This window comes from Cynocephalus volans, chromosome 8 (assembly GCF_027409185.1).
Source record: "Cynocephalus volans isolate mCynVol1 chromosome 8, mCynVol1.pri, whole genome shotgun sequence".
In the NCBI taxonomy this organism is placed as follows: domain Eukaryota; kingdom Metazoa; phylum Chordata; class Mammalia; order Dermoptera; family Cynocephalidae; genus Cynocephalus; species Cynocephalus volans.
Window position 1 is genome coordinate 138,314,512 of NC_084467.1, and position 24,642 is coordinate 138,339,153.

General features: G+C 43.7%; 1 pseudogene; it reads left to right on the plus strand.

Annotated features, from left to right (window-relative positions):
• The first annotated feature begins 1,804 nt into the window (after positions 1 to 1,804).
• The window catches only part of LOC134384395 (frataxin, mitochondrial-like), a 76,650-nt pseudogene continuing 53,812 nt past the window's right edge, over positions 1,805 to 24,642 (plus strand).

Consider the following 24,642-nt stretch of genomic DNA (forward strand, 5'->3'; position numbering starts at 1 on the left):
ACCCATCACTGAGATCCACATTTGGAGGGATTTTCTTCATGAAAGTACAGTGGGTTTTATCCATCCACACTGTCACTCAGCCCCCTGGGAGTACCTGGCTTTTATGACATGGCTATTGTGGCTATGGAACCATGTTCTTCAGGTGAGAGTTCACTGACCCCTGGGAGAAAGACCTTGGCCTCCTTAGTAGGTTTAACTCAAGTAGACAAAGAATATAAGCAAGTTTTCAGATTACTTTGTGGGTTAGGCACTGTGTAAAATTTTTTTAAAAAAGAAAAAGCAAAAAGGATCTAATACCCAGGGACTGCTTACCTTGGCCTGCCATGGTGGGATGTGGGCCACGCTACACGCCACTTTCCACTTCCCCGATCCCGTCTGCCTCCCCTCTAACACACACTTCTACCAGGAAACCTACTCTAAAGAACAGTGGAGAGTAAACAGTTCATAAAAACTAGTTTACTATATGGATTTCTCATGGGGCTATGGTTTTCAAAATAAAAACAGCCACCATCAGCATAATACCATGTTGCATGTTTAGTGCTTTTAATGTTAGTACAGTTATCTCACTCCCACTTTCCAGCACCTCCTCCATCTTCTAAGAAAACTCTAAAGTTTTCCAAATCTGTAGAAACCAAAATTAACTCAAGTTGCAGGATGAGGTAAACTTTCTTTTATTGTTTCATTAGACTGTAAGCCCCCCAAAGCTAAGACCTGCAGGGACCTTAAATCCAGGTTTCAGTACGTGGTCAAACAATGGATTGATAATGAATGGCTCTAACACAGAAAGAAAAGAGCCACCCTCTTCCCCATGTTCCAAAAAAAGTCACTAACTAGACAGCCATGAGAAAGAGCCATTTAGCTCATTCCAGGGACTCAACACCTGCAGCAGGAGCAACTGTGCCCTGAACTCTACTGCTTAGAAATTGGTGACCTCCAACATATTTAATCTCCCTCCAGCTCATTGTGGTTGTAAGTCCTTCTGCATCAGAATGTGTCACCAGTGTTAGTCACCAGCAGTACTGAAGACCTACACACTGACTGGAAACAAAACAGATGCTCTGTGCAGCCAGACTGCTGTGCAGGTGACCCGTTTAAAACAATAGCAGAAAAAGACATGAATGAAACTAAAAATAGAGACCATGTCATAGTCCAGATATCAGCCTACAATATTTTCAGAGCTGCCTAAGGGTTCTAAGGGAAGAAACAGGATCCATCTCCACCAGAAAGCAGGTTTCAGAGGACCTGAGGAGTTGGGGTTAGGAGGTTAGAAAACAAAAAAAAAGGCATTTGCATCTTAGCACCTACTAACTAGGAAAATAATGCACACATTCCTGCATCCCTGCTCCCGGTGAGGGTGCATGCTTAGCCAGCTCTGAGGAGCTCTGTTGAAGAATATATGGGGATTATGACAGGAGCACAAAGCCTTTTCTGTCCTGTGGTGTCATGCACTTCCCAGCAAGACTCGTATCTCAGGCTGGCCCATCAGGAACGCTTTCAAGCTGCTGGAAGCAGCTGCTCTCTCTTACCTGTATGGCGGTGGGCAGTGCAGCTGGGAAGGTGTGGCCGGCATGGGCCCCAGCTGGGCATGGCTCCGTGAGGCCCTGAGTGACAGAATCAGCCGCCTCCTCCCGGGACATGGGAGAGGGTGGCAGACGGCACCCCTAGAATCGTGTCTGCAACATTCAGCTCTCGCTGGCGCTGCTCCTCTCCAGGCTTTGCATCTCATGAAAAGGGAAAGAGCAAGCGAGCTCAGGAGAGGGGGTGGGGACGTGGAGGGAGAGGAGGGGGCACTCTGACAGCCAATATGTGCTGCCACGCAGAGTCGGGGGAGGACCGCAGGCTCCAGCAGGATGGCACTGCCGCCAGTGAGGCTCTCCCGCTGACAACTCGCTCACTGGCAGCTGCCTCCGAGGGGCCAGTGGTTCTCCAGAATCCAGGGAAAGGCACAGCACTGAGGGGGTGGCAGAGGGTGGAGGTGATGGCAGGAGGAGATCAGCTGGGGTGAAGGGTAATTGGCATGGAGGAGAAGGAATGACCTGCTTTTGCTCAAAAACAGACCAGGATGGACACCTTTGCTGTATGAGATGGTGAAGGGGGAAAGGACAAAACCCCATATTCCTGGCCTGGCTTCAAGGTTGTCTGTCTCTCCTTTCATAACCACCAGCAAGGCCCCTTTGGCTTAGGATTTGGAATGGCTAGGCAATTTATATCAATTTTTATCACAGTTCTAACTTTTTCAAAGAGAAGAAAATAAATGAGACATGGAGGAGGACAATGCACGAAATGCTCAGTGTCATTTGTCACCCCTTGCTGCAGGCCAGCCTGAAGCCCCCTCTGCCACCTGCCCAACCTGTGATTGGGGTGTTGTGGTAGCAAAAAAGAGAGCAAAAGGGAAGATCGGGGGGGACAGGGATAGTGTGCCATGTGGTGCTTCTGTCTGTATAGTTCCATTTGGATGGTCAGGAGCAAAACCTTCTGGACAGCTTGGGTCAGTGCCCAGAGCAGCTTTTGAGTGTGAGGGATAACCCTGCTCATAGAGCCGAGAGTGTACTCAACCTGCCACCCACATGCGGGGGGTTCACTGCACAGGCCCAGGGCTGACAGTCACCAGCTCTATTTACAACCACAGCCAGAGAAAGAGGCTGACGGGGAAATAAATAAACAAACAGTGGAAGCCAGAGAAGACCAAAGCCAGCTGCAGCTGGGGAACTCTCAACAAGCGCAGCTAATGAAGGAAAAAGAGCTGGCAAATAAGGGCCTTCTCCGGAGGGAGGGGACAGGATGCAGAGGGGGCAGAGAACTCGACTGCTACAGATTTCCAGGGAACTACAAGCTGGCTCTTTTCAGTCAGGCCTATCTTCAGAGGTCCTGATAAGCGCTGACCCAGGAGATGACCCGGCAGGGGATGGCTGCCACCCTGAGGACACTCCCTCTAGTCGTTCATATCACCATTTCACTGCTGCATAAAACACTGCACCAATTCAACAAAATAAGGTCAATCCAACAACTGTTGGGTGCCTACTAGGTGCTGTAGGGGGGATGCAGAGATGACTGAGACATCCTTGTCATGGCTTAGGTGATCCAGAGGAGGAGAGAGGGATTTAAATAGCTGACACTAAAGCACAGACAACTGAGCTAAGTACTCCAAGAGTACCGTGGAAATGCTGGGGGAGAACAGAGGAGGAACGGCTAAGTCCAACTGGGAAGTCAGAGGAGTCTTCTCAGAGGAGGTGTCCCCCAACCTGCACAGTGAAGGTTGTGTGTGGAGTTTGACAAGCAGAGTTGATTGGGATGGAGAATTGAAGGCTGAGGAACAGCCCGGGCAAAGGCGCAGAGTCTAGAAGCGGCTGGTGTGTTTGGGGAACAGTGAGTGTTCTTTCTAGGGAGGCAGGAGTAGAGAGTCGAGTGCTGTAGGAGGCCTCAGTGGAGAGTGAAATCTGAAGGGTTCATTGAGACCAGACGGCAAAAACTTTAAATAAAGAAGTGTTGGTCAAGTCATTTTCATCCTCAGATCTGTGTTTTGAGAAGATACTGGGTGAAGAGGGATTAGAGGAAAGCGAAGCCAGTCAAAGGTTATTGCAAATTCCAGGTGAGAGAGGGTGAGCATCAAAATGTGACAATGGACTTGAGAGGAAAGAACGAAGTAGAGACTGGGAAGGCCGAATCAGCAGGACTGGATTTGACCTCATGTCGCCCCTCGTGGATGGTGTCAGTTCCAAATGGGGAGGGTGGGAAGTTGCTGAGAATGACTGAATCATCTGCCATTTGCAAACTAGTTTCAAAGACTAAGGGACCAGGAAAAAGAGCAGGTTTGGGTTGGTAAAAGAAAACCTTACATGTGTTTGGTTCGGGATTGGTTGAGCTCTGCTGAAAGGTGGAAGCTCTCTACCTGCAGATAAGAGACGATGCAGGAGAAGAAATCACTCAAGAGTAGCAGGACAAGAGGGACTGAGCACAGGACCTTGGGAAATGACTACATGTAAAGGAGAAGTGGAGAAAGAGGAGCCAACCAAAGATATGGCAAAAAAAAAATTATCAGAGAGAGAGAGAGAGAGAGAGAACCAGAAGAACGAAGGGTCACAGAAGCCAGGAAGGATGAGCTTTTGAGAAGAAGATACCTGAGAGAAGCCAACATGGGTGAGAAATGAAATGAAGATGGCAGACTTGGATTTTCAGTCACTGGTGACCACTGAGAAGTGGCTTAGAGCAGTGGATATTTAAGGAGCATTAGAATCCTCTAGAAAATGTTAAAACAGGAATTGTTGGGCCTGACCCCCTAGTGTTTCCAATTCAGTAGGTCAGGGCTGGGGTCTGAAAATTTGCATTTCTAACAAGTTCCCTCTGATGCTAATGTGGCTGGTCTGGGGACCGCACTTGACAACCACTGGCTTACAGTCTTGCACATCATGGCACACACAGAAAATAATTGTTGTATAGAGTGCACTGGGGTAAATGGAGCCCAGGGTCCTGTCAGGCTGCCCAAAGGCTGAGGGAAGAAATAAGTCAGCACTCAGCAGTGTACACCAAGCAAACAGGTTGGGAAGGTTTGGCTTAAAGGAAAAAGGGCAAATAGCAAAATGTGAGTGGATGGCTAGGCTGTCAAAGCAACAAAAATGGATGTGCTTTCAAGAACAAGGACTCTTTCATCTTTGTAGCTCCAGCACTGAGTAAGCATCTAACGTGTACAGGGACTCTATATGTATTAGAATAGCCTGAATTGAGCAGTTTGGCTGAGAAGAAGGGGCTTAGCTTTAGCATGAAGCAATATCACAGTGAGGTTGTTTCAGGGAGTGAGGTGGGAGTAGTTGTTGCCTGAAAATAACACAGAACGAGGTGAACTGAAACAGAAAATACAGAAATAAAACAAGAAATCCAGGTTTAAGAAGGCAAAAACATTTCTCTACCTATCCCTGGCCAAGGAGTTCCACCAATTCCTCAGTGAAGAGGGATTGGAAGAAATATCCATCTACACTGTAGTTTGTTGTACATGTACACAGACTTAATGATGAATATTTTCTGAACTGCATATAGACTGTTGCCTGGTAGGTGCAGGGTTTCAGAAACCTTTTACTATTATGCAAATCCTTTCGTTAATTTACTTACCAGTATTTAGTTAGGGTGTTTATTCTTTTTATTAGGATGGGAAGACTTGAGTCCTGAGAGGAAGAGATTAGAGAGATTGGATGTATGAGAAACTTGTAGCATCTAACACCTTTTTTTTTTTTCTTTCAGTTGAAATGAATTCTCCCATTCAATTATAAGCTATCAGAGGGCAGAGGCTGTAACTAACTCACCTTTTTATTGCATAACAGAGCTGTACAGCTCTTGCCCACCTATGAGCATCTGCCCCTACATATAGAGCTCAACATAAAATTTGTTATGAATGAATGAATGAATGAATGAAACTTCTGCCAAAAAGAGGATTTATTTATTAATTTAATCAGCTTATATTTATTTAGCACCTGCTATGGGCCAGGCACTTTGCTAAGAATACCATTACTACAGCTACTCCCATGAACAAAACAATCTTGGTTTCTTCTCTAGTTTTCATTCTCCCTACCCTGCCTCCATCTGTCTGTCAGAATCCATCCAATTTAAGGATCCACAAACTACTCAATTCATAGATATCCCAAGGCTACTCTCAACAATAGCCCTCTATGCCCCTCTTTGTTTCTGAAATGCTGTTGCTCCAAACCTATTCTCTGTCTGATTCTAAACTTTTAGGTCTAGTGCCCTAATCCTTTCTTAGTACCAGTTAGCGATTGCTGTGTAACAAACCACTCAAAAACCTAGTGGCTTAAAATAATCACCATGTTATGGATCAAGTATCCCAGAGTCATTTGGCTGATTCTGCTGATCTGGGCCAGGTTTGGCTGGCTCGTGAACCTGAAGTCAGTTGTTCGATCAGCTGGGGCTGATAAGAATAGTTTCACTCACATGCCTGGCCTTTGGCTCTCTGTTGCTGGAGGGACAGTGGTGGCTGGGCCACATGTTTTGCATCATTCCTCTGGCCAAGGTTATTTTGTTTTCTTTTTATGGCAGAAGTAGGGGTCCCAAGAGAAACAGTAGAAGTGTAAAGACCTCTTGAAGCCCAGGTCTGGAACTGGTACAACCTCACCGTGCCATATTTTACTGGCCAAACCAAGCCATAAAGCTTGCCCCGTAGCAAAACAGACTCCACATCTGGAAGAGAAAAGTTGTAAAGTCACATTACAATTGCATGGATATAGGAAGAGGTAGAGGATTGGGGCCATTTTTCATGATGAATCTACCACAATCTTGGTACTTGAATTTATTTCTAGAGTTTGAATCTCTCAGCTTTCCATGGTGATGTCAAACCTGGTTCATTTTTCTGACTTTTCCAACCCTGCTGTCTCAGGTAAGAATCTCCACTCAATCTCCAGCCCATTAGGGAGCAACCTCTGAAGCCAACCCCTTCCTGATAACAAGGAAATTCAGACCTAGTCCATGAGTCAGTTCTCTTATTCTTAAGTAATCTTTCTCTTGTCTTGAAAAAAAAGAACCCCTTCAGCTATTGCTAAAAATAGGTATCTGAACCAGGCTGAACTCCAGCTGACAACTGTAATCAAAATTCTGATACCCAGAGAGGGCAGACCACATAAGAAGAACCCTTACAAATTCTACCACAGCAAGACTCAATCCTTGCCAAGAGGCAGAAATAAAATAACATATTCTCTCAATTCTAAAACACTTTTTTTTTACATTTTAGCATTCCTATAGCCAAGATGTCTTACAGTTAGTGTGTACCTATAATGTAGTAAGGTTGGTGACCATTGCTCACCCCAGCCAATCCTCCTCTATAAATAAAGCTCTATTACAAACATAATTCACTCCTCATGCCAGTTCAACTCCAAATGCCAGTTGAGTGATTATTAGAATAAATCAAATGAAAGTGGAAGAAAAGTGAGGCCACGAGAAAGGGTAGTTCCCAAAGCTTCAGTGTTAATGTCTCCAATTCAGGGAATCAGAGGTATAACTGGAAATATTGGAAATAACCAATTGTTTCCCTGATTGGACTTTACTAGAATGGCTGATGATAATTGAAAGTGAAGGGATTTGAGTTCCCCTATCTCTCCCTTTCCCTGCTACCCTCTGGCACAGGGGCTGCTAGACAATGAAGAGAAAGGTAAAATCAGGGAAAAGGAAGAAGCCAAAGCCATGCAAAATCTCCAAACTGGTTGACAGCTTTTGAGTAAGGAGGCAGAGTCATCTGGTCATTGTTTGGTTTGTTTCTTTGGTTGATTTGTTTTATTGTGGCCATCACAGTAGTTAAGAGAGCAGGTTCCGGAGCCAGACTGCCTTGGTTTGAATCCAGCTCCACCACTTAAAAGCAGTGTGACTTTAGGCAAGTGACTTAACCCTGCTGTGCCTCCATTTTTGTATCCATAAAACAGGGATCATGAATGAGTTGATATTTGTACATTTACAATAATATCTGCCACATAGAAACACTCAAGAGTTTATTATTATTAGCTTCTACTTGAAATTTCCTTGGAGAAGAATAATCCCTTCTCTTAAGAAAGCCGAAAAATAACTCCATATAGTCCTACAAGCAACCTAAAGCTTAATTATGTCCTCCCTAAGATTACAGCCACACATCCCTTTCCCCAAGACCTTTGCTTTGGGGGGGTGAAAAAAAATCAGCGATATTATTTAAGCAAGGGTGAATTCGCTTCTGAGAATACTCCTTTTTTCAGTATTCAAAATTTCATCAGTCCTGAATAAGAAAAAGGCAGAGTTGTCCCAGTTAGAGTCAGGTGCTTATCATTACTCTGTTCAACCTTGAAATAATCACTTCATAAGCACAGAATTCACTGCATAAATTAGAACAAGGGACATTAGAACACGTGTGTGTAACTGTGAGCACACATCTCTATAACGAACGTGTAGCTACATTTATTCACAAAGTCTGTGCAAGTGCTCAGAGACTTACTGTACGTCTATGAAAAAGAGAGCCCAGAGAGACATACGACTATTTATTTGGAAGAAATTAGACCGCTTTTTATGATTCTGAAGAGGTCACGGCAAAAGATAGGTTACTACACGAGGGAGTTACGACTCGTGCATTTTGATTCCTCTTTTCATATTACAAGCCGCCTCTCGTCCTGGTATTTTCATCACCCTGCACACCTCCATCTGGGCCAGGGGGGTTTTCACATCACCACAGAGGCATAAGGCCTTCATTCACTTTGTTTATCCCATCTGAGATTAAAGACATTGAAAGGGGAGCCATGGCGGAATGGGTGTTTCTTGGCAAGTCTCAGTATTCAGAAATCAAAGAAGGAGCTTTCATGGAGTGTGTGGAAGGGGGTGGAATGAAGAGAGGAGGTGGGCTTCTGCAGACAGACAGCTCCTCCCGTCTTCTCAGGAGCAGAGATTAGCTTGGGGACCCAGGCCTCAGAGGCAGGGGGCTGAGGGAAGCAGCTCCCAGGGATTGATACTGCCACAGGGAAGTGGAAAACATTTTACACAACAGGCTAGACATGCTCCATACAGCTGTGTCCTCAGAAACTTTTAGACGGATCCCTGTTGGAGACTTTTCTCCCTGTGCTGTGGCTCCCCAAAGTCTGCTTCGTTGCCGCAGGAACCTTAGGAATCCAGGGGGATTCACAGGGCCCTGGGGATTGCATGGGGCTTTCAACTCCCGGGGAGGGATGCAAGGAAAGCCACTAGAGTGGCCCGCAATGTGCAGCAGGCCTGGGGCCTTCCTGGCAGGACGGATATCTCTATTCCTGTAGCCAAAATTTCTGGGATCTAAAGAAAGGAATCCCTCAGGGACTATAAGGAATGCCGTGCTCTAGCAGTGCCAGCACGGTTCAGCTGCTTGATTGATGACGACATGAGAAGACTCAGGCAAATTTAACAGGAGAGCAAATCCTTCCACAGTGCCTGCCCTGGATAAGATCTGGAACCTCAAACCCCACAGAAGAGGCCACAGAGAGCCTCCTACTACTTCCGGAGCTTTGGGACAAGGGTGAGACCGGTGAAAAGTCTGCCATGGTCTCTGCTTGAGTCCTGAGTGCATAACAATGTGCCCTGAGAGCCAGCCCAGGGGAGAAAGGCCTCCATCTGCTCCTTCCCAGTTCTCTGCTCCAGCAAGGGGGAGGGGTCCCTCAGCTGTCAGGCTGGGTCCTAGTTGGCTATTGGCTAACACATTTTCAAAGCTACTCTCAAAGGCTTTTATGAAACTGCTGTTGCTGGGCAGCAGCTGAAGCCATTTGCCCTGCAAAATGGAAGGAGGCAGGTGTAACTATTCACCCCATCCTGACCCCCATAACACCCCACACACATTTTCTACAATTGAGTGGGTTACTTTGTCCCTGTGTACAGATTCTCAGTTTACGATGGAGTTACGTCCTGATAAACTCACCATAAATTGAAGATATCTTAAGTTGAAAACGCATTTAGTACACCTAACCTACTGAACATCATAGCTTAGTCTAGCCTACTTTAAACGTGCTCGGAACACTCACATTAGCTTACAGTTGTGCAAAATCATCTGACACGAAGCCTAGTTTATAAAAAGGGTTCATTATCTCATGTAATGTATTGAATGTGAAAAACAGAATGGTTTGAATGGGTACTCAAAGTATGGTTTCTACTGAATGCATATTGCTTTTGCACCATTGTAACATCAAAAAATCATAAGTTCAACCATTGTAAGTCAGGGACTGTCTATATTTCAAGGAGCACACCAGTCTCCACAGTCTTACCATTCCTCCCCTGAAACATAAACAAAAGCATCACTCTTCCTGGCTTCTCTTTCAAGAGGAAGGAATCAAATTCAAAAAAGCCATTTGCCCTAGAAAATGGAAGCCCTCGGGCTGACCCTGGCTGCAGAAGAGGCAGGACTGATCTTCCTCTAATTTTCCACTGCCTTCATGAAATAGCAGAGTTGCTAGAAGTCATGGGTGTCTTAGGAGGAGCGAATGCTTTTGGTTAGATTTCTCATCTTATCACACAAACCTTGAACAGTGATTCACTTAAAAATTTATGCTCTCTCTAATTTTGTTAACTGATAAAATTTTGTATTTGAAAGTGCTTTGAATTTGATTTTGTATCCAAAAGGACTCTTTCACAATCTTCTAATTTGATCATCACAACAATCCAGCCAATTGCTTACCTTGGAGGAAATTGAGACACCAGAAAAAAACCAATTATCTAAGGATTTATAGTGAGTAATATGGCAGAACTGAGATTCAAGTTCAAGTTTTCCAAACCCCAGTTCAACATGCTTTTCAAGCTTCCCAGTTTTAATGCATGAATTACATATATTGTGAATCATTGTAACAAATTCCCCATGCAAATGTACCCAACGTGTTTGACTAAATGTGTCAAACGAGACATTTGGGCCCTCTTCTTCACCTACCTATAGCTCTGACCCCATATGAGGCAAGTAAGCAAAACCGGTGGCACAGGGGTGGAATAGTGGAGAATTGGGTCGGTGGACAGTAGGGAACGAGTAGATGTCTTTGAGCAGAAGTGTGGCATCATAGCAGCATTTTAGGACACTTCATTGCAGACTCAGAGGAAAAGGCAGATCAGCTCTCTTAGGCCATATTCATGTTCAATTTTCCTTTGAGACAAATGCAACTTTTTTGCCTTCTAAAGTAAACTGTAAGGGAGGTTCCTACAGCACTTAGAGGTATCCATGACTGGGAGGAGCTAAGATTACAGCGCTGAACTCAAGGCTATTCTTTAGATGCAGCTTCATATCCAGCAGCCTGGAAAACTGAACGCTGCTCAGAAAGGATCTTGACTTCCAGCTGTGCATGGGGCTGGACCCAGGTGAAATTTGGAAACAGAACCCCTACCTGAATAGGCAGAGGCAAAGGGGGTCTCCCTTTAGGGGCCCAGTCAATCTTTGAGCTGAAATGCTTAAGCTGTCATCTCCCTTCAGGTCTTCCCTCCCTCCCCGCTGGGTTCTCTGCTTTAAAAATATTTGTATTATTTATATCTCTTACACATGTCGACAAAAGGATCAACCAGATAACCTGATTAGCTAATGGGAGAGGATTAATGATCCAGCCCTAAGTAAAATATGTACATTATCCAGACTTCCTGAATAAATTCAGTTCTTCAGCTTTGCCACTAACCCCTAAGAGATAATAACGATGGGAATTTCAGGCCAGGTCAAAGGCACGAGTCACTGGAAGATGACCCAATATTTTGAGGGAGATGAAAACTTTTGTCCCTTGATTTAGACCAAATAGGTACTTACCTACTGTACTTGCATTCACAGTCCACCTAACTGCAAGTATATGGCCCAGTAAGTCACCTCCTCTAAATGGGAGTGTAACGGGTCGTTGCAATGGACAGGCAGTAGCAAAAGAGTAGGAAAGGAACACTTTGAAGGTTTCCAGCAAGTTCATTCATGCATTCACTCATTCACTCATTCATTCATTCATTCATTCATTCATGGAGTTATCCTTTTTGAGTACCTATTATGTTCTCTGCACTCTGCAATGCTGGACAAGGTAAGGGATTCTGAACGGTCCTGAGTACACAATTCCAAGCCAATGCACTGACCTAAGTTTCGCAAACATCCCTTACTCTCTACAAATTCTCTGCATGTTCCCTCTGAAGAGAAAGGAGCATTTTCTCCTGCAATCCAAATTTCTGGGAAACAGGCTTGTGTGGTAAAAAAAGCTATAAACCAGCGGTAAGTACCCTTCCCCAAGGACTGGGAAAATTGTGTAATCTCAAGAGGAGATTACACTAATCTGAATAACAAATTGCTCTGTGCCACAAATTCTACCTGCCCCCCACACCCCACCCCCAGCCCAAACTAACCTCATGAGATAGCAAATAGAATTGGAACTTGTGGAGGGGTGGCGTGAAGGTAAATATACATAGACTTCAGCTGAGAAAAATAATATCCCTTTGTTTTTGTGTCTTCAACTCACAACTCCAGGATTTTGATGACTCACTTTTCTCCTAATCTAGGCTCACAGTATCCTTCCACCTTGTTCCTCTATTCTAAAGTGGAAATACAGAACCAATATCAACTATAACCTGATTATCTGTGAAAATTGGGCCAGCACAGGGTCATGGATAATAACCACAGACAATTCTGAAAATCATTTAAATTTGCCTTTGGCCTACATTGTTTATACAAGTGCATTTCAAACTAGATTCACCTTCCTAATGACTTTTGTTTGCATTCCCTCAGCTCACATGGATTGGGAAATCAGGAAGGGGTGGTATGGAGTGGGCTACATGTTGACAAAAGCTGGTTTGAAATAAGAATTTGTAGGAGTTAAATCACAAATTGTATCATTTATTTCACAGAGATTTATCGAACATCAACAAATGGTACAGCACGGCACTTGGTTTCACAGGAGATGTAAAATAGGAATGAGATGGCCTCTGCCCTTAAGAAGTTTATCATCTTCTTAGGAAGACGGTACATAAAGACTTCACATTTATACCATTGAGATTTCACTGTAGCTTTAACTATGAGTCTAAATAGCATTGTTTAACCCAAATATCCACAGGGTCTGGGTGGTTTTTGATCTAATGGGACTCGGACAAATAGTGATTGCTCCAATAACCATAACTACAATTTTCTGTGTTTCTCTGCTACATAAAACACAAGTTCCTCAGCATGCATGAAATAGCAGAGAAATCACTTCCCAAGGTACAGGAGAGTTCGTCATAATGAATTGGAAAGGTTTCACCTAGAGATTGCATGTCTGGATGTATTGTGTGAATCACTGAAGAAGCAAATACTCCATGTATCACACTGTCCTCAGTTAAACCATTCCCAGGCAAGCTCTGTTGCAGGCCTTCCTTTTGGCTTATGTCTATACCTAAAATCTGCATTACACTACACCTCACTGGGTAGGAGCCTTTCAAATTCAGTCCTTCATGGGAGAAAAAATTGCCAAGTTGGAAAAATCAGGTAAGAGGCAGGGGTCGTCATGGTCTCATGTGCAAAGTGGGACAAAGACGTAGCTCCACAGTGCTAGCCCCTCATCCAGACTCTCCCCACTAAAATAGGTTCATTTCAACTCCCTCTATGCAATTTCCACAATGGAATGAGGAAGTGGCAATGAGGATTTTGTGTGTGTGTCACTTGTTGGGTGTGAATCCCAGACCCACCCTCAGTGCCGCCACTCCTGGCAAGACCACACTGGTCCCAAGACATCCTTGATATGTTGCTGGAGGGTGGTCGCATGCTAGGGATGAGTAAGGAATTCACAAAAGCCACCTCCAGCCAGGCTTACCAAGGGCCAGTATTATTATCAGCACCATAGTCAGAGGCATTTGTGCTATACATGCCCGACCGTGCAGGAGCAAGCCAGGTGCTAACATGAGGCCCCGCCTCCTAACTGTAGGTTGTGATATATGAAATCAGTGTCAGAGGTCAAACAACGCTTTTGAAATAGTAAGGATAAGTATTGTTATGTGAAACAACACATACGTTATGTAAATTCTTACTCCGTATCACAGTTGTATTAGGGTTCTCCAGAGAAACAGAACCAACAGAATATATGCAGATACAGGAAGGTACTTCAAAAAGTTCATGGAAAAATAGAATTGAAAGATAATATGAATCTTTCCATGAATTTTTGAAGTACCCCCTTATAAAAAGAAATTTATTAAGAGGGATTGGCTCATGTGATCATGAGGCCAGAAAGCCCCACAATCTGCTGCCTGTAACTTGAAGGCCCAGGAAAACTGGTGGTATAATTCCAGTCCTTTTTGTTCTGTCGGACACTCAACAGATTGAAAGATGTCCACACACATTGGTGGGGGCAATATTCTTTATTCAGTCTACAGATTCAAATGCTAATCTTATCCAGAACACCCTCACCATCACATCCAGAAATAATATTTTCCAGCTATCTGGGCATCCCTTAGCCCAGTCAAGTTGATGTGTAAAATTAACCATCACAACATTAAAAAAAAAAAAAAAAAAAAGAGCTGCTTTACCTAGAATACAGCATTGATGTAGATGTGCGTGAAGCAGAAAGCCTTAGGAATGATCCTATAAAACTTGCTGAGTCAATACTAAGATATGAGTAATATCTGCGTCATGTATAAGCAAATGACAACATAAATAAAAAGACAAGGAATGCATAAGGTGAAGTTCCTTTTTATTTTTTCAATTTTTATTTTTTTGGCAGCCAGACAGTGTGGGGATCTGGACTCGTGTCCTTGGCATTATCAACACCATGCTCTAACCAACAGAGCTAACCAGCCAGCCCTGAAGTTCCTTTTTAAATAAGGCTGTGCATAGGAGAGTCGTCAGTTCCTTCTGATTTTTGGCATGGCTTTCACATTCCCGGAAATGCCTCCGGACCCCGTGACTCAGCAAGAGTCAGTAGCAGTCTTCTTCCATAGCTTCTCCGATAAATGAAGAGTTTTAGGAGTAAGTGGGGGTGGGGCAAAGGACACTGGAACAACAGGTGCCAGATTCGGTTCTCCTGTATCCCTGAGAAACTTGTTGGAGATGTGCCTTGTAAACCAGGACAATAATGTGGCTCTTTGTTCAACTGGTGCTGCTAATTATGCAACCTGCTAGGGCTGAGCTACAGAGAAGAGATTTGAAGACCAGGAGACAGCAGGTAATCAACCACCTATGTAGAAAGACCAATGCCCCCAGAATGCCTTCCTTGCCTGTGGGCTAACTCTCAAAATTAATTTGGGAGTATATTATTTTACATCAAACTCAAAATTCCCCTGAAGAGGTAACACTTTAGGCTATCAGTCATTTACACCTCAGTATGAATTTGTTTCAGATCCTTTTCTAACACCAGGTGTTGACAGGAACAAGAAAAGATTGTGCCTGAGAGGATCCTACTAATACAAAAGGGGCCTCGAGGAAGGAGGTGGAGAGGCAAAGACAATCATTTTTACTTTGCTTTGCTCGGAGCTGGTCCAGCTGAGGAACGTGGCCTCCTGCCCACTAAGAACACTGGAGCCAACTGTGGTTTGAGCCAGCTTTCGAAGAACATTGGCCATTTGAGTTTGGCTTTAAACCTAGAAGTCCAAATCTAAGTACAAAGCAGGGCAGAGTGTGCCTGAGGCATCAAGATCTTATTTTAATATTTCTCAAACCATCCTTACTCCTTTCCCTCCCCCACCCCCACCACTAGGAGATTCATTCCAATAACTCCTGATTTTGAGGCCAGATGATCTCCATGGTGTGGCCAAGAAAAGCCGAAGGGCACTAGCAACTAAGACAACTATTTAATCATCATCATAACAATAAATAACATTTATTTGGTACTTTCTATATGCCAGCATCATGGTAAGCTTTTCATGTGGATTTTTTTTTTCAATCCTCATAGCAACCGATGAGGTAAAGTTATCATTGTACAGATGACAAAACTAAGGCTTAGACAGGTCAAGTAACAGGCCACAGTCACATGGCTTGTAAGCAGTGCAGCTGGAATTCAACCAAGGCAGTCTGACTCCAAACTCTTCACCAATAGGTTAAGCAGCAGCAACATGAGGGAAGAAATGCTAGCAAGTGAAGGAATCTACCAGGAAAGGTCTGTTTCCCACTGTGAGTCTTCTACTCAGGCCTCATCCCTTCACAAAGTGACGTCAGAAAAGAGTACCCCCAGACAACCTCCCAGGCAGCAGTGGAAAGGAGACCCTGGCCTGGGCCCCAGAGTGTGCTGGGGGGACATGTGTGAAGGAGATGTAGACCCAGCTCACAGCCACTGACAACCCCTGCACTGAAAAGCAGTCCTCTCTCTGAAGGCATGCGCTCCCCCACCCATGAGATGAAATAATGGCTCAGACAAGGGGTTTAAAGCCATCAGTGGACTGACAACGTAATGCCCATGACTTTAGCAGTATGTGTCTTTCAGCTGCAGAATAAGGGCAGGATAATTTTAGCTCTGTGTGTCTTAGCACAGCTCCATCTCTTCTGCCACCAGGCTGGCTCCCAGACAGAGGCTGATTGTGTCCTTCTGCACTGAGCCCCTGAGACCCTGCCAAGAACCATAGACTTCAAAGTCTGGGGAGTTAAGTCTGGGCCTCATGAGGGAAAAGGGCTCAGGGCTACTACCAGCTCCCGCCACATGCTCTAGAGCTGTTGTGTCAGCAGGAAGCCAATTTGTCTTTAACCACAGGCATGAGGTGGTGACCTCTGAAGACCAAGGAGACAATGCTGCTCCCAACATCTGCTCACTGATCCACCCCTCCCTGAGCAGCTCTAAGCAGGCAGAGAAGATAGGGAAGGGAAAGAACCACCTGTGGGGACGCTGGGACGGCAGACATCCTTTGACCTAGAAAGTGCGGCCTCACCAAAGTGCCTTTTCTCATTTTGCACACACCTTCCTGTCTTCCTTCCTTTCTTTGGTTTTAGTGGCTCTTCCTTTTCCTGATTTTCTTCCTTCTTCTGTAGATGGTGCTTTCATGGATGTGTGGGGTTTTGTCTTTATTTTATCCCCTTTAGGGCACTGTCCACCTTTGTCTCACTTTCCCAATTTTATGGGTCTTATTCCTTACTGGGAAAACCTAGGGTCTCATAATTGCCACCCTTGCCACTTTTGTTTTCCTCAGCGCTTCTGTCTTTGCTCATAAAATTCCAGGCATAAGTGCTTATTGATAGAAAAGACTCAAGAATCTGAGCTATGAAGCAAGCACACATGCGCGCACACACGCGCGCGCGCGCGCACACACACACACACACACACACACATCCTTCCCACTCAGGCCAGAATACTGTTGGCTTGAACCCACCAGAGCCATTTGAAGACAATGGCCTTTTTCTCTCTAATTATGATCTCCACATCAGTGTGGCCCCTCACACCTAATCACCTGTAGAACTCAGGGACTGAGTTTACTTTGTTCTTGGTGAACCATAAGTGACTTTATAGGGCCAAAGACTGGATGAGCACATACCCGGGGGTGTACCAGCTGTGGCCACTGGATGACACTCTCTCTCACTGACACTCCCCTGCCTAGTTAGCATTTAAAGTTCTGACAAACTATCTCTATTCCTTGTCTATGAAAAAGGTGCAGACCTGTGAACTATTGCTAACCTAATTCTTAATTTTTCACCTCTCCCCACTGCCCCTTACTTGTTTTGTGGACTCAAGGAATCTTAGCATCTCTTTGTTTCAGTTTCATAATCTGTAAAATGGGGAAAATAAAAACAACCTATCCTTGGGGTTATTATGTCAAATAAATGTGAAACAGTTACAGTTCTCAGTTGCAAGCAAAAAAAATCCAACTCTGGGCAACTTTACTAATGAGGTAGCTTCCAGACCCAAGAGAGAAAAACCGAATGCCCAGGCCCCAGAAAAGGCAGGGACCAGAGAAGCATCATGATTCTGGGTTACAGGAATGGACAATTTCTTTGGGGCAGTTCTGTCAGGATTAATCAACTCCAGTCATTTTTCCATCCTTGTTTCACTCAACTCCAGATGTATATTTCCAAGAAATAGAGCCTGGTTAGTCTAGTATAGGTCACTCATGCATTCTCTTTACCAGTGAAGGACACAGAACTTTGATTTGTAGTTGCGGTAGAAAGCCTAAAATTATGCCCAATATTATGTGTGTCTTGACATCTCAGGAAAATAGGGAGGGCCTCCAGTGACCTACCTGCAAATTCTCCTCCCTCTCTGCTTCTGCAAATACGGTCCCCTCACCAAACAACCCTCCTCCTCAAATGACCAAAGTGCAATTCCTGCTTATCCCTGAGCAGTGGGTTTCAGCTGCCTGCCAGCCCGTGGAATTATCCACACAACTCAATCACATTCTTGTATGGTAACAGAGCCACTCCACCCTTTTGATGCGACAGAGTCTGCCTCCCACAGCCACTGTTTGTTCACTCCATTCCCAAATGCAACCCCCCATGTGGCCCTGTGTGGCCTGTGGTGTCCTCCTCCCCCAGGCTGTGAGTATATGTGACTAATAAAATGCTGGCAATGTAGTCTGTCCAGTGTCAGGTATCATGTGTCCAGCCATCCCCATAACCCTAGAACAGGAATCCCTTCCTCACCAATGGCGTCGAAGAGGAAGCAAGCAAAACACGAGGCTCCCAGAGATTACATGCATCAGGGGATGGGTGGGTTCTTAAAGCAAAATCAAGATGCTGTTACCAGAAGATGAGGAGGAATGCAGGACAAGCAAAAACAGCAGGCATCCAATACATCATGAAAAGAGCTTAACACAGTGCCTGAGAAACAGAACGGCATTAAAAATGCAGGCAGTGGTAATATCATTTCTACATTGTCATGGAATTCAACAAAGTCTCTGAAAAGGAAATTCTCATTGCAGCATTTTCTCTGCGTACTTTTTGTAGAGTACTTTTTGTTCCCATCCCTTGCAACCTTTTCCCAGCCCCTTTGTGGCAGTGCGGAGCAACAAGGATTAGGAAACCAAAGGCATCTTTAGTGCAACCACAGGTGTGGGTCCCAATGCAAGAAGTGCAAAGACACTGCCAGAGACACCCCCTTGCATGTGATTCCTGAGTTGGGCAGATGGGTGAGGCCCAAGGAGTGGCTCCCATGAACACCTATCTCTGCAAATAAAGTCACTGTCAGCCCAAAATGCACCAGGCTGGAAGTAAGCAGGTAATGAGCCAGTCCTCCCAGTATTGAACCACTCCGCAGATTATTTACCTCACCTAGGTCAATTAAAAACACTATTCCTGGCAAGGAGGCATTCTGAGTAGATAGTGTGGCTGCTGCAGCATGACCACAAGTGCCAGACAGAACTCCAGACCCCAAATACCAACCCACTGTCTATCATTCTTCCATGAAAATGTCATTCTTCCAGTTTCGGAGTCTTTTTCAAAATGACACATGCCCCATGTTGTCAGTGAATACTTTACCTTTGCAGAGGTTTGCTCTCCTTAAGCTGAAAGCCAAAATAGGACACAGGCTGGGCACCTGGCTGGAAGCAGAACACCTGACTAGGACAAGGCCCAGGAGGGAGGAAGGGAGGGCTGAGAAGAGGCTGGGGACATGTCAGCAACAAGCATTGAGACAATTATTCAGTGGACAGGGTCAACCAGCATTGCCCCCACCCTGAGCTATGGAAGCATCCAGCTAAGTGATGTGGCTGCAGCCTGGCAACACCCTAACCTTTGTCTGCTGGGAGCCCGAGGACTTGGCATCTGCACTGGCAGCCAGGAATATGTTGACCGCAGACACTGGCTAAGTTCCCAGAATCTGCAGATGCTGCACAGGGCCTGGGATCTCGGCTCTGTGACCACCAAGAAACCCTAACCTGATCTTCCCTCCACGTTAATCCCTATCTTCCTCCTTTGCTTTTCACACTCTAGCTCTTCTAATTTGTGTTGTTTAGAAATCAAAATTCTTGAGTTGTATTATGCATCGCTCACTGTAGCTTTAGAGTGTGAATAATAACAACAGGAGGGCCAACAATTTTTGAGAGCTTATTAAATTATAAATATTAACTTATTTACTCCCCTACAATAACCCTGCAAGTTGGACTTTGTTACTTCTATGTAACAGATGAGGAAATCGAAGTCACACAGGTGGTAAGTGGCAGAGCTAGAATTTAAATCTAACTCCAGTGCCTCGAACACACTCACTGCCTCTTGGAGAAGGATCCAGAACTTATTGCCACGTCCTAGTTATGCTGGACAGCCTTGCCATACACCTGTGAAGGACCCATGGTAACGTGACCATTCTTCCTGAAGTTTTACTCAGGCATTCAGAGTGTTCACTCATACAACTACTTGGATGTCAGTCCATGAACACACTTGACCTTATAAACAGCTCACAGACAGCCCAGATCCTATCCTTGAGTCTAAGTGAATAAACACATCTCATTCTATCTGAATTCAACCATAGAATCCAGCTATCTTTTTAGTCTGTTTCTAAAGTCCTTATTGATATATCTTTTTAATGTGCTCACATATCACCCATGGCTATTCCATAAAAATGTCTCTGGCTTGGAACACGATATGAACAGCATTTACACCTTTTAAAAATGTGAGCATCCTTTAAAATAGTCACATTTTATGATAAACAATACCATTTAGAATGTTCCAACACAGAAGTATTCTTTTCCTTCTGTTCTTCTATTGTAGTCATGGAGATCTCACATTGGGTTGAAATGAATAGACAAAACTAAAACCCACACAAAAATTTTGTATCAGAGCAAATAATACTGACAGTTTACATTTCAGTGGTATTGGTGTCTGAGGAAATCAGTCATTCTACAGACGTTCCCTCATTCTGATCTCTCACTAAGGAAGTAAAAGTTCAGGTTCTCTCTTCCTCTTAAGACCCACACAGGACTCATGGCAAAGACCATGAAAAAGGGAGCCTGGGGCTGGAGTGCACAGAACTATATGGCTGAAACATAAAGAACTTCACCCACTTGGTTATTTGGCATCAGGATGGTCAAATTGATCATTTGAATTTAACATTGTAATCAGGCAAGTTAGCCACATTGGTCTGCACAGATAAGAAATATCTAAATTACTTATCCCAAAACAAGCCATAGAGAACAACTAAGAATAAATCTCAGGTCACTCCCTTGAATATTCTGTTTTTAAAAAGATACATTTCCCTGTCCTGCCCAATGTTGTTCACCTTGATGACTGCAGTTGTCCCATGTATCTCTACACTGTCACCAGGGGGATGTCTCTAAACAAAAATCCGATCACCTTATTTTTCATTGACTACGAGAGGAACACAAATTCTTCGTGATGACACAAAGGCCTCTTTGATCTGACACTTTCCTGTCTCATCTGTCACCCCCCACCCCACTACCATGCTGTAGTTGTAAGAAGCTATTAGTAATGAACAGTTATTTAAATACTCAAGCTGTTGCCTAATCCATTTCCTTTGCCTGAAAATACTACCCGTCCACACACACATATACACCCCAACCCTGACTCCAGCACGGCCTGTTTGAAAAAGACCTATTTCTCTTCTCTTTTACTATTAGTTATTTAAGCAACTTTTTTATTATGAAAGAAGTACACAAAACATATAATAAATAAAGAAAAAGAAACAAGAAAATCAAAGTACACATAATCTCATTACCCAGAGATAAAACCCTCTTAGCATTTTGATGTATTCCTTACATTCTTATTTATGTGCACATATATAGACATTTTCTACCATTCCAGTTTGACTTCTGAGATTCTACTCAAGTACCACTTCTTATTAAGAAGACTTTTCAAACCTTTCTTCCCCCTCATCTCCCCAAACTTAATCTATCACTCCCACTCACCCTGCAGGTTTCAGCTTAAATGTCACATCCTCAGACAGTCCTTTCCTGAACCCCCCCAAAGTAAATTACATCACCCCACTTACCCTCTCTGACGCACACTGTTCTTTTCTTCCATGACATTATCTGAATTTATAATTGTATATTTATTTGTATGTTTATGCATTCATATTTTTCTTTCCCAAAGGCTGTAAGATCCACGAGAGTAGGGACCGTGACTGGTCATGCTTATCACTGTATGCCCATAGCCTGAAACAGCATCCGATGTCATTAAATACACAATGAACGTGTTGAATAACTAAACTCGTGCCAGAATCCTTCTTCATGCCCCCACTAACACCTTACCACTCTCTACCATGTCAACTGACTCTATTACACTTGTTGCTCACCTCTGAACGATATGGTCTTGAAGGACAAAAATGTCTTTAAGTCTATGAAGTCATATTTACATATGAAATCATAATTACATGCTCATAACACAGTGTCTTACACATGGTACATATTCAATTCTTTTGAATGATGACAAAATGAATGAACGGATTGATATATGGGCAGGACAGCTTGCCAGTGGTGGCCTTGGGTGATCCTATTTCTTACATAAATCCTTTCTTCCTGGTTTTAATAATGGTTTCCATATAACATCAAAATATAGCTGAAGAGTGAAAACATCTGTGCTCCACATGTTTCATTTTCAGAAGCCGAACATCCCGATCAAATTGACACATGTGAACAACTGAATGTGTCTTCATCAGGCATTTGGCATTTTCTTGGTTCATTCATAGTCTAAAGGAAAAAAGAAATGAATGCTTTGCCCCAACAATACAGAGAGAAAATGAAGATAAATAAGTGGTGTGATTAAAGCCCACATTTTCAATACACCGTAATCTTTCTACATTCCAAAGAGCATTAGTGTACCTAAGAGACAACTGTTGTATGAGACTATCCATGAGTTTGTTTTCAGCTGCAAATAAGAAAACCCACTGAAAATGGCTTACCCATCAAAGATAATTTTTTAGCATGTAAGAGGAAGTCTGGAGATTGGCTTATTCAACAGCGCCACAGCAAAGACTTGGATACTTTCTAATTTTCTGCTCTGCCTTTTAGAAAACATCTTCCTTACAGTTTCAGTGATAGAAATCATCCAGGTATCACATACACAACAAATAGCATTCTGCAAAGAAGGATTTTATGCTCAGGCACCTCTCTAAATTAGCAAATAAATAAAGATAAAACCTTAGCACCCTCCTCCCCCATCTGATTTCTCCGGTCCTAGAGGCCAAGACTGGGTTATGTGTCCATGCTTATCCCAGTTATTGGAAAGGGGAGTAAGATTCTCATGATGGGCTTAGATCAGCAGCTTTCAGACGTTAGCCCATATCAGAGTCACCCAGATTGCTGGGCTCTACCCACAGAGTTTTTGATTCAGTAGATCTGAAGTGGGACACGAAAATTTGCATTTATGATAAGTTCCCAGGTGATGTTGATGCTGCTTATCCTGGGACCACATTTTCAGAACCTCTGATTTAGACCAATTATAATCTGCCTACCAGGGATGGGGAAGGGGCCAAGGCTGACAGGTATATTTGTTGCCTGAGAGCTATTCAGAATGGTGGTTTTCTTAGTAAGAAACAGCAGGATGGCTATAGGCTGGCAATATTAGGGTCTGCCACAGTGAAGTAGAATAAAAGTAGCTAGAATGTATTGACAGCTTCCTATGGACCAAACATTGCTCTGAAAACAGAATATACATTTTAAACTCTCCTAAATGATCCTTCGAGGTAGACATTTTTTATGCCCATTTACAGATGAGAAAATTGAGAACTAGAAAGCCTGCAAAATTTTCCCATATTCATACTGCCAGTAAGTTCTGTTGCCAGGATTTAAACCTAGATCTGTGTGACTCCCATGGCCCATGCTCTTAGCTATGATGCAATTTGGGGACCTGAGTTTGAATTCTGGTGCTGCCACTCTTCTGTGCCTCATATAATCACCTGGAATCAAATGCAAATGCCACCATCTGGTTTCACCTTGGGAATAATCATAGTTTAGAGGAAAGCAAATGCTCTTTAGAGTCAGGGAGAAAATTATGCTTAATGCTAATGTGACTTGGCTAAGCCTTTTAATATGTCCAATCTCCACTTCCTCCAAGGTATAATGAACATAATAATACTTGTCTCACAGGAAATTTGAAGCAAATATGTGCTAAAATACTTACCCTATCCCTGGCACATAGTAGGCAGTCAATGTGGGTAGCTCTCATTACCATTACCAGCTCTGTGACATAGGACACTCATCAATAAAACCAGGACTTTGCAGAATAGTTAGGAAGACTAAATAAGCTTTGAGAAAATGCCTGGTACATTTTTTATTTTAGTAACCTGCTGTGTTATAGTTGTATACATTTAAATGAAAGCCACCCTAAGTCCTGTTATAAGAAAGTAAAAATCATCCTCATCTAAAACCTCAACAGAAGGAGAAAACTGAGGCTGAGGTTGGATAGAAAAGGCTACTGGAAACGTCAATCACTTTCCCATAGGAAAAAGGTAGGCTCATTTTTCTTCCTGAAACCAACAGAGTGTCTCCTTCCCTTTACATCCGATCATTCTGAACTGAAATTGTTCAAATAAGGTGACTCATCTAACCTCACATACAGAAGGAATGAGCTTTCTAGCTCATCAATGACACCCCGGAAAGAGGGACTTACCTGCAATTCAAAGAACTAAAAGCCTGGTGTTTCAGAGTCTCAGACAGGCCTGCCTCCATGGATCTTCCTGTCTCAAAGGGTGTCCCCCACTCTGCACCCCCTGTCACTCTTGATTCCTTTTCCTCATGTATTTTCGTCGGGGAAACTACCACCATCTAAAATTACAATGTCAGTTTGCTTGTTCATTGTCTGCCTTCCCCATAAGAAGGTGAACTCCAAGAAGGGAAAAATGTTTGCCTTGCTCACTGTCCTCAATCCCTAGAATGGTCCCTGCCGTGTAATAGTTACTAACTGATCATGTGTTGAATGAATGAAGAAATAAATGAATGGCTATTTAAATAACAGAGACAGGCTCATATTTTTTTCCAAGCTGGAATTTTTATTGGGTATGAGATAGCACCCCACTTATACTAAAGGTATACGCAACACTTCATTAAAGGAGAGAACACAAATGAAAGGACTATGAAAGCTCTTATCCACCTGGCTGGGATCTCACCTTGAGGACCTAAACTCTGTGCTGAAATTTGGACATGCCTGAGCATGATCAAGGGTGTAACAAGTCTCACATGAGGAACCAAAGCACCTTCTGGGACAGAACACGTCCTAAGGGAAAGTTGAGATATACAGGAAAGGTCGCAGGACAAACCAGTGTTAAGGAATATTTCTGAGGCCAGCCAGGTTCTGCCTCCCCGTGAGTCCTACAACCAGGGACTTATATCTCAGAGAGAGGGGACAAA